This window comes from Physeter macrocephalus, chromosome 11, assembly GCF_002837175.3.
Source record: "Physeter macrocephalus isolate SW-GA chromosome 11, ASM283717v5, whole genome shotgun sequence".
NCBI classification, from domain to species: Eukaryota; Metazoa; Chordata; class Mammalia; order Artiodactyla; family Physeteridae; genus Physeter; species Physeter macrocephalus.
In genome coordinates this window covers 144,695,497-144,703,883 of record NC_041224.1, presented here as the reverse complement: position 1 = coordinate 144,703,883, position 8,387 = coordinate 144,695,497, and positions in this window count along the sequence as shown.

Here is an 8,387-nt window from a genome sequence, read left to right as displayed (position 1 = left end):
ATATTTACAATTGTTATATCTTCTTCGTGCATTGATCCCTTGATCATTATATAGTGTCCTTCTTTGTCTCTTGTAAGAGTCTTTATTTTATTTTATTTTTTTATTTTTATTTTTAATTTTTGTGGCACATGGGCCTCTCACTGTTGTGGCCTCTCCCGCTGTGGAGCACAGGCTCCAGATGCACAGGCCCAGTGGCCACGGCTCACGGGCCCAGCCACTCCGCGGCACATGGGTTCCTCCCGGACTGGGGCACGAACCCGTGTCCCCTGCATCGGCAGGCAGACTCTGAACCACTGCACCACTAGGGAAGCCCGAGTCTTTATTTTAAAGTCTATTTTGTCTGATATAAGAATTGCTACTCCAGCTTTCTTTTGATTTCCAATTCCATGGAATATCTTTTTCCATACCCTCAGTTTCAGTCTGTATGTGTCCCTAGGTCTGACATGGGTCTCTTGTAGACAGCATACATACGGGTCTTCTTTTTTTAAAAAAAATTAATTAATTAATTTTTGGCTGCATTGGGTCTTTGTTGCTGCGAGCGGCGGCTACTCTTTGTTGTGGTCTGCAGCCTTCTCATTGCAGTGGCTTCTCTTTTTGCAGAGCATGGGCTCTAGGCACATGGGCTTCAGTAATTGTGGCACGTGGGCTCAGTAGTTTTGGCGCATGGGCTTAGTTGCTCCACGGCATGTGGGATCTTCCCAGACCAGGGCTCGAACCCACGTCTCCTGCATTGGCAGGTGGATTCTTAACCACTGAGCCACAAGGGAAGCCCATGGGCCTTATTTTCATATCCATTCAGCCAGTATATGTCTTTTGGTTGGAGCATGTAATCCATTTACATTTAAGGTGATTATCGATATGTATGTTCCTATTACCATTTTCTTAATTGTTTTGGGTTTGTTATTGTAGGCCTTTTCCTTCTCTTGTGTTTCCTGCCTAGAGAAGTTCCTTTAGTATTTGTTGTCTAGCTGGTTTGGTGGTGCTGAATTCTCTTAGCTTTTGCTTGTGTGTAAAGGTTTTAATTTCTCTGTGGACTGCTTTTAATATTTTTTCTTTGTATTTAATTTTTGATAGTTTGATTAATATGTGTCTTGGTGTGGTTCTCCACGGATTTATCCTGCATGGGGCGCTCTGCGCTTCCTGGACTTGATTGACTATTTTCTTTCCTATATTAGGGAAGTTTTCAACTATAATCTCTTCAAATGTTTTCTCAGTCCCTTTCTTTTTCTCTTCTTCTTCTGGGACCCCTATAATTCGAATGTTGGTGCATTTAATGTTGTCCCAGAGGTCTCTGAGACTGACCTCAGTGCTTTTCAATCTTTTTTCTTTATTCTGCTCTGCAGTAGTTATTTCCACTGTGTTATCTTCCAGGTTATTTATCCATTCTTGTGCCTCAGTTATTCTGCTATTGATTCCTTCTAGAGAGTTTTAAAATAATTGTTTTGGGTTTGTTATTGTAGGCCTTTTCCTTCTCTTGTGTTTCCTGCCTAGAGAAGTTCCTTTAGTATTTGTTGTCTAGCTGGTTTGGTGGTGCTGAATTCTCTTAGCTTTTGCTTGTGTGTAAAGGTTTTAATTTCTCTGTGGAATCTGAATGAGATCCTTGCTGGGTAGAGTAGTCTTGGTTGTAGTTTTTCCCCTTTATCACTTTAAATATGCCTTGCCATTCCCTTCTGGCTTGCAGAGTTTCTGCTGAAAGATCAGCTGTTTACCTTATTGGGATTCTGTGAATTCTTTTTCAGGTAGACTGCCTATTTCCTCTTCATTTGTTCGGTCTGCTGGGTTTTTACCTTGCTCCTTCACCTGTCATGTGTTTCTCTGTCTTCTCATTTTGCTTAACTTACTGTGTTTTGGGTCTCCATTTCGCAGGCTGGTATTTAATTTTTGATAGTTTGATTAATATGTGTCTTGGTGTGGTTCTCCACGGATTTATCCTGCATGGGGCGCTCTGCGCTTCCTGGACTTGATTGACTATTTTCTTTCCTATATTAGGGAAGTTTTCAACTATAATCTCTTCAAATGTTTTCTCAGTCCCTTTCTTTTTCTCTTCTTCTTCTGGGACCCCTATAATTCGAATGTTGGTGCATTTAATGTTGTCCCAGAGGTCTCTGAGACTGACCTCAGTGCTTTTCAATCTTTTTTCTTTATTCTGCTCTGCAGTAGTTATTTCCACTGTGTTATCTTCCAGGTTATTTATCCATTCTTGTGCCTCAGTTATTCTGCTATTGATTCCTTCTAGAGAGTTTTAAAATTTCATTTATTGTGTTTTTCATCATTGTTTGTTTGCTCTTTAGTTCTTCTATGTCCTTGTTAAGCATTTCTTGTATTTTCTCCATTCTATTTCCAAGATTTCGGATCATCTTTACTATCATTACTCTGAATTCTTTTTCAGGTAGACTGCCTATTTCCTCTTCATTTGTTCGGTCTGCTGGGTTTTTACCTTGCTCCTTCACCTGTCATGTGTTTCTCTGTCTTCTCATTTTGCTTAACTTACTGTGTTTTGGGTCTCCATTTCGCAGGCTGCAGGTTCGTAGTTCCCGTTGTTTTTGGTGTCTGCCCCCAGTGGCTAAGGTTGGTTCAGTGGGTTGTGCAGGGCTCCTGGTGGAGGGGACTGGTGCCTGTGTTCTAGTGGATGAGGCTGGATCTTGTCTTTCTGGTGGGCAGGACTGCATCTGGTGGTGTGTTTTGGGGTGTCTGTGACCTTATATGATTTTAGGCAGCGTCTCTGTTAATGGGTGGGGTTGTGTTCCTGCCTTGCTAGTTGATTGGCATAGGGTGTCCAGCACTGTAGCTTGCTCATTGTTGAGTGGAGCTGGATCTTAGCGTTGAGATTGAGATCTCTGGGAGAGCTTTCGCCATTTGATATTACGTGGAGCCGGGAGGTCTCTGGCGGACCAATGTCCTGAACTCTGTTCTCCCACCTCAGAGGCACAGGCCTGACACCTGGCTGGAGCACCAAGACCCTGTCAGCCACACGGCCCCTACTATCCTATGATATTGTAAATCGGGGGAATTCCCTGCTGGTCCAGTTGTTAAGACTCTGTGCTGCAACTGCAGGGGGTGTGGGTTCTATCCCTGGTTGGGGAACCTGTAGTTTTGGGGCAGTCGTTCAGGCGACAACTCCATCAGCTCCCATCCAGCCTCCCTCTTTCATCTTCTCCGACTTGTGGGCTAGGTAGGAGTTTAATATTGTGACAAAGGGCACAAGCTTCTTTTGCAGATCGCCTGAATTATCAATGTTAGGTGACTGGATGATTGGAGGCTGCTGGTTTTGGAGCGTCTCCTGCAGAGGCGGGGGCTGCAGTGCCTCAGTCTGGGGACAAGGACACTGGTCTCTTTCTTATTTCTTCATGGAAAATAATTTTGGAGGGTATTTTTTCTCTCCCTTAGAAACACCACAAAGACTTTCAGAAAAGAAGTACTTTAGATTTATCAGATCTTTCAAACCAGATGCTGCTTTTCTGCTTTTGATTCCAAAATATGCTGTTTCTGCAACTGGGAAGCACATGACAAGTAAAAGAAAGGACTCTTGAAAGCCTGTTTATTCATCCAGTAAATGTGAACTGCTCAAATATTAGCCTAAGGAATACCCAAAAGGTAGCATCAGAGAGACAGGCGAAGCTGGTGGTTTCGTCATCTTGGCAGCTACATATTTGGGTGTAAAGACTGATGATAAACTTTTTGTTGTCTCATAGGCTAGTATTCTCAAATTTCAATGTGCTCATTAATCACCTGGGGGTCTTATTAAAATACAGCTTCAGATTCAGTAGGTCTGGCCTGGGGCTGAGATTCTATAGTCCTAACTAACTCTTGGGTAGTACCCATCCTATTAGTTCCCAGACTACACTTTGAGTAGCAAATTTCCCATTCTAACAGAGGCCTGGGGAAGGCAGTTTTCTTGAGTGGCTGGTAGGGACACCCTCAGATAACCCAGAAATGACAGTAGGAAAAAAAAGAATGTTTAATGAATTAAAAGAACATGGCACAAGACAAACTGCAAGGTCAGAGTACATGAAATAATATTCCATTAATTATGAAAAGTATACACAGAATACATAAGAAGCAGATTGTAAGAAAGGCAATCCGTGAGCAGGTCAGCCATTTTCCCCTTGTCTATCATTTCCTCTGTAGAGATTACATGGGGAGGAGGGTGGACCATTTCCATTGGGATAAAATTCTGCTGAGATGTACTTAAACAGCAATTACTGTGTACTCAGAGAAAAAGCAATTTAAACCAGGTGATGAGGAGAATGTAGAATTCATTAGCCTTCTGCCCACAGCCCCTCTATGAGAAAAAATCTGATTGCTTACAAAAATTGATTTAAAAAATAGCAGGTGGGACTTCCCTGGTGGCGCAGTGGTTGAGAGTCCGCTTGCCAATGCAGGGGACATGGGTTCATGCCCCGGTCCGGGAAGATCCCACATGCTGCGGAGCGGCTGGGCCCATGAGCCATGGCCGCTGAGCCTGTGCATCCAGAACCTGTGCTCCGCAATGGGAGAGACCACAACAGTGAGAGGCCCGTGTACCAAAAAAAAAAAAAAAAAAAAAAGTAGCAGGTGGTGATGCTTTTAGGTGCATATTTACAAGCTACCCCAAACATACCACCCTGCCATGAAAGAGTTTCTACTTTTTCTCCAAAGAATTAACATAACCTCAAAAGACTGCCTTGTTCAGGGTCTCTGGGAGGTGAAGTGTGCTACTATGGCTTCTAGGTGAGACTCAGCTCTGGGCCTTATGGACCCTCTCCTCAGATTACCCCAGGCATCACATCCCCTGAAACACTGATCAGGTCCTGTTCATCAAAGATAACTGCATATACTGGGAGGCTTGGAGGACATGGCTGAAAATACAACAAAATCATACCAGCTACAGTGTCATGAAGTTTCTGAGTCACTGCAGAACTCAGAATAAAATGAAATTACGAGGGTAGAACCTGTTTAAAACATGCACAAAATGACTCTGGATTTTAACATAATATTCCCTAAGGAGAAAAAAAACATAGATTGTGACCAAGATTAATCATGCAGCTTTTCCTCTAATTTCCTGTAGTGGAAGTGAAAAGCCAAGAACTGTTACTGAACTTGCATCCTCCGAATTCACAGATGAGCCAAACCCTCCTTGACTCATTCCTGTCCTAACCCCAAGAGACCTCCAAAGAGCAGGGCTGAACCTCTAATGCCTGATGTGCCTCTGTGTAGAGCCTGGAGCTTTAATTTCCCTTCTGGTCTTTGTTGACCGTGGAGACACCATGAATTGTTGCTTTATCTCATATTTTGGTACTCCGTTATTGCTGTTGTACATTTTATTTTATTTTGTTGTGCAGTTTAGAAATGTTTTAATTTTAGGAAGGTAATGCTGTTGTGCATTTTCAATGCAATTAGAGATATTCTGCCAAGATACATAAATATCCTTCATACAAGTAACTGTCTTTCCAGATGTCCCACAGTCATCCTTTGCAGGTTTTAAGTCACGTTCATTCTCAAGGAAACTTTCAAAATAATTTATTCACTCATATTTCTCAGTGAGTTTCCCTTGACTGCCTGCTCCATATTGGCAGAGAAGGTGTGAGGCGGATGACCTGCACAGCTATTTAAGACCCAAAGAGCTGTCCAGCATTTCATCCATTTTTAATGAATCACGAGGTGGAATTATCTAGGAGTATCACACGATTAACTCTGTTGGCTGCCTCTGTTTAGATACCCAGAAACATGGAATGCTCTTCACGTGAATGGTCCTGCTTTCTTCCCTATGCCTCTAGAGACCAGTCAGAGGTCAGCAATTCCCTGGGAGAATTGTCAGCTATGTGTTTTTTTTTTTTTTTTTTTTTTTTTTTTTTTTTTTGTGGTAGCTATGTGTTTTTGCCTTGTATTTGGTTATAGCTTTTTTCTCCATTCTCTAAATGTTTCCTGTTTAAAAGTACCTAACTTTCTTTGCAAGAAATTCGGTTTCCCTGACCTTCTCTCTCTCTCTCTCTCTCTCTCTCTCTTTTTTTTTTCTGTTTCTAATGGTCCTTGAAATGAAAATGTTTTCTTGGGTTTCCTTATTTGTACTTGGGCAGCCTACTCAATGACTCACGAGAATAGCTGGCGACCTGTGGTTCTCTCTGTTGGAGAGAATGCACATTTTGCATTCTGGCCTCTAAACATAAGGGTAGATTTTAAAATAAAGACGTAAATGGTTAATCATCTCCAGCATGGTGTCAAACATTCCTTTAAAGTTAAACCTTGATTTTTAATCTTTCATCAATTTGGTCTTATGGATGAGTTTGCCTTTATGAATGCAATACTGCTTCTTTAAAGGCGGACCTCAAGTCAAATATTTCTTCTTGAAGACTCTCTACTTTGCGCGGTTATTGCTCATAGGAACCAACAACACTCTTAATGATATTTTTGTTGGCTTCGAATTCTGGGTTAACTTTTTAAAATTTTCTCCTAAAATTGTGAATGTGGTTGTGACTGCCTCTTTACTACCATTTGAATATTATTTCCTTATTGATGTTCTATGAAAGTTGTGTATGGTTACAGCCACTTCATCTGGTACCTCTCTTATAGACCGGAAATCTTTCAAATGGTTCTTTGCATGTCATGATCAAACATATTTTTATTAAAGTCTCAGGACCAAATCTCTCATCCTCTCATACGTGCATGACTCAGTTTTTGATTTCCCAGTTTAGTGCTGCCTGGTTTAGGGTGGATGTAGTTACTGCATTCAGTAATTGCTCTTTGAATATAAATTTACTTGGCAGAAAGCAACCCAGAATTCTCCTGTTAAAACGGCTCTGACTTGTGTCTTAGTCCTTTTGTGTTTCCAAAGGAGTCTATTAATTCTACCAAACAACCCACCCTCTGACTGAAAAAAAAAAAAATCTGTCAAACTAGCTACCTGATTAAGCCATTAGATTGAGATTACATTACATTGTATATTCCGCATATTAGCATGTAGATCAGATTCTTGTCTCTAGGTTATTACTAGTTTGATGGATTATCTTATTATAGTGGCCCATGCCATGTGTTTGAAATGTGGCTAGGATCTATAGGATAAACAGATATAACTCGGGTAATACACCTACAAAACTCCAATTTAATATGCTGATAATGAATAGATTATAGCATGGAGTTGAAGGGCACTGGATGGGAAGCAGAAAAGCTGAGATCTGTCCCAGCTTTGTTGCAACACATCTCTTTTAACTCATCTGGGCTTGAGTTTTCTCATCTGTACAATGAAGGGATTGGACTATAGCTTCTTCTATCTCTGAAAAGTTAAGACTTTACCCTCCAATGGAGATCAGCTGCCCCTTCTTGACGTTGGAAGATAGTGTAGACCTTTAAAGGATTCTTGTTGAGATTTCTATGTCTTTTTATCTTTGGTTTCAGAATATAGTTTTATTCAATCTTATGGCAGAAAACATTATTTGTTTTTGTTTTTGCGGTACGCGGGCCTCTCACTGTTGTGGCCTCTCCCGTTGCGGGGCACAGGCTCTGGATGCGCAGGCTCAGTGGCCATGGCTCACGGGCCCAGCCGCTCCGCGGCATGTGGGGTCCTCCCAGACCGGGACACGAGCTCGTGTCCCCTGCATCGGCAGGCGGATTCTCAACCACTGCGCCACCAGGGAAGCCCGAAAACATTATTTTTTTAAGTGAAATGAACTACCAATCGCCATGAAACAGGGAATACATGATTAATTTGGTGGAATGACATTAACACATTTAGGTTGCTTTGTTCTTCATTATTTTATTCAACAATTAGCTCATAAGACTGCTAAGAGCCTGTGCGCCACACATACACTAAGAGTCTCTCTCCAGGTTCTGGTTCCAGGTGAGAGAGAGATCTCCCACCATGAACAAGTTAATCTCTGTGGCCCATTAGGGAGGTGATGGCCTGGGGAACCGTTCGCCTGTTGAGTGCACGCATCTGGAAAATTCTCCTTGGCGGAGCAAACATACTGCTCTCAATTTTTCACCCACATCAATGAGATGTGAGGAGTGGCTCTTTAACAAGACGCGACCACACAATAACATAACAAAACCAGCTAACGGCACTTCATTTATTGTAGGGCTAAATGCTCATTATTGTTTGTAAAGGATGAATTCATAACCTCTGCAGAGTTATAGTTTATACATGGTTGATTTCCATTTACAAAGAGAGAAAGTCATTGTTTTCTCTAAATGTCAAGCTTTGACTTACAAAACTCCCGTTTTCTTTTAGGTTGGGGTGTGTGTGTGTGTGTGTGTGTGTGTTCGTTCAAGAAAATGTTTAGCAACTAGATAGGGGAGAAGGGAAATAAAACTTGAAATGTAGTAGGGAAAGCACATTTCAAAAATTCTAAACAAACAAACAAACCCCCCAAAACTGAGGGGGTTTCATGGAAGGTCTTAACAGAAAAGACCCA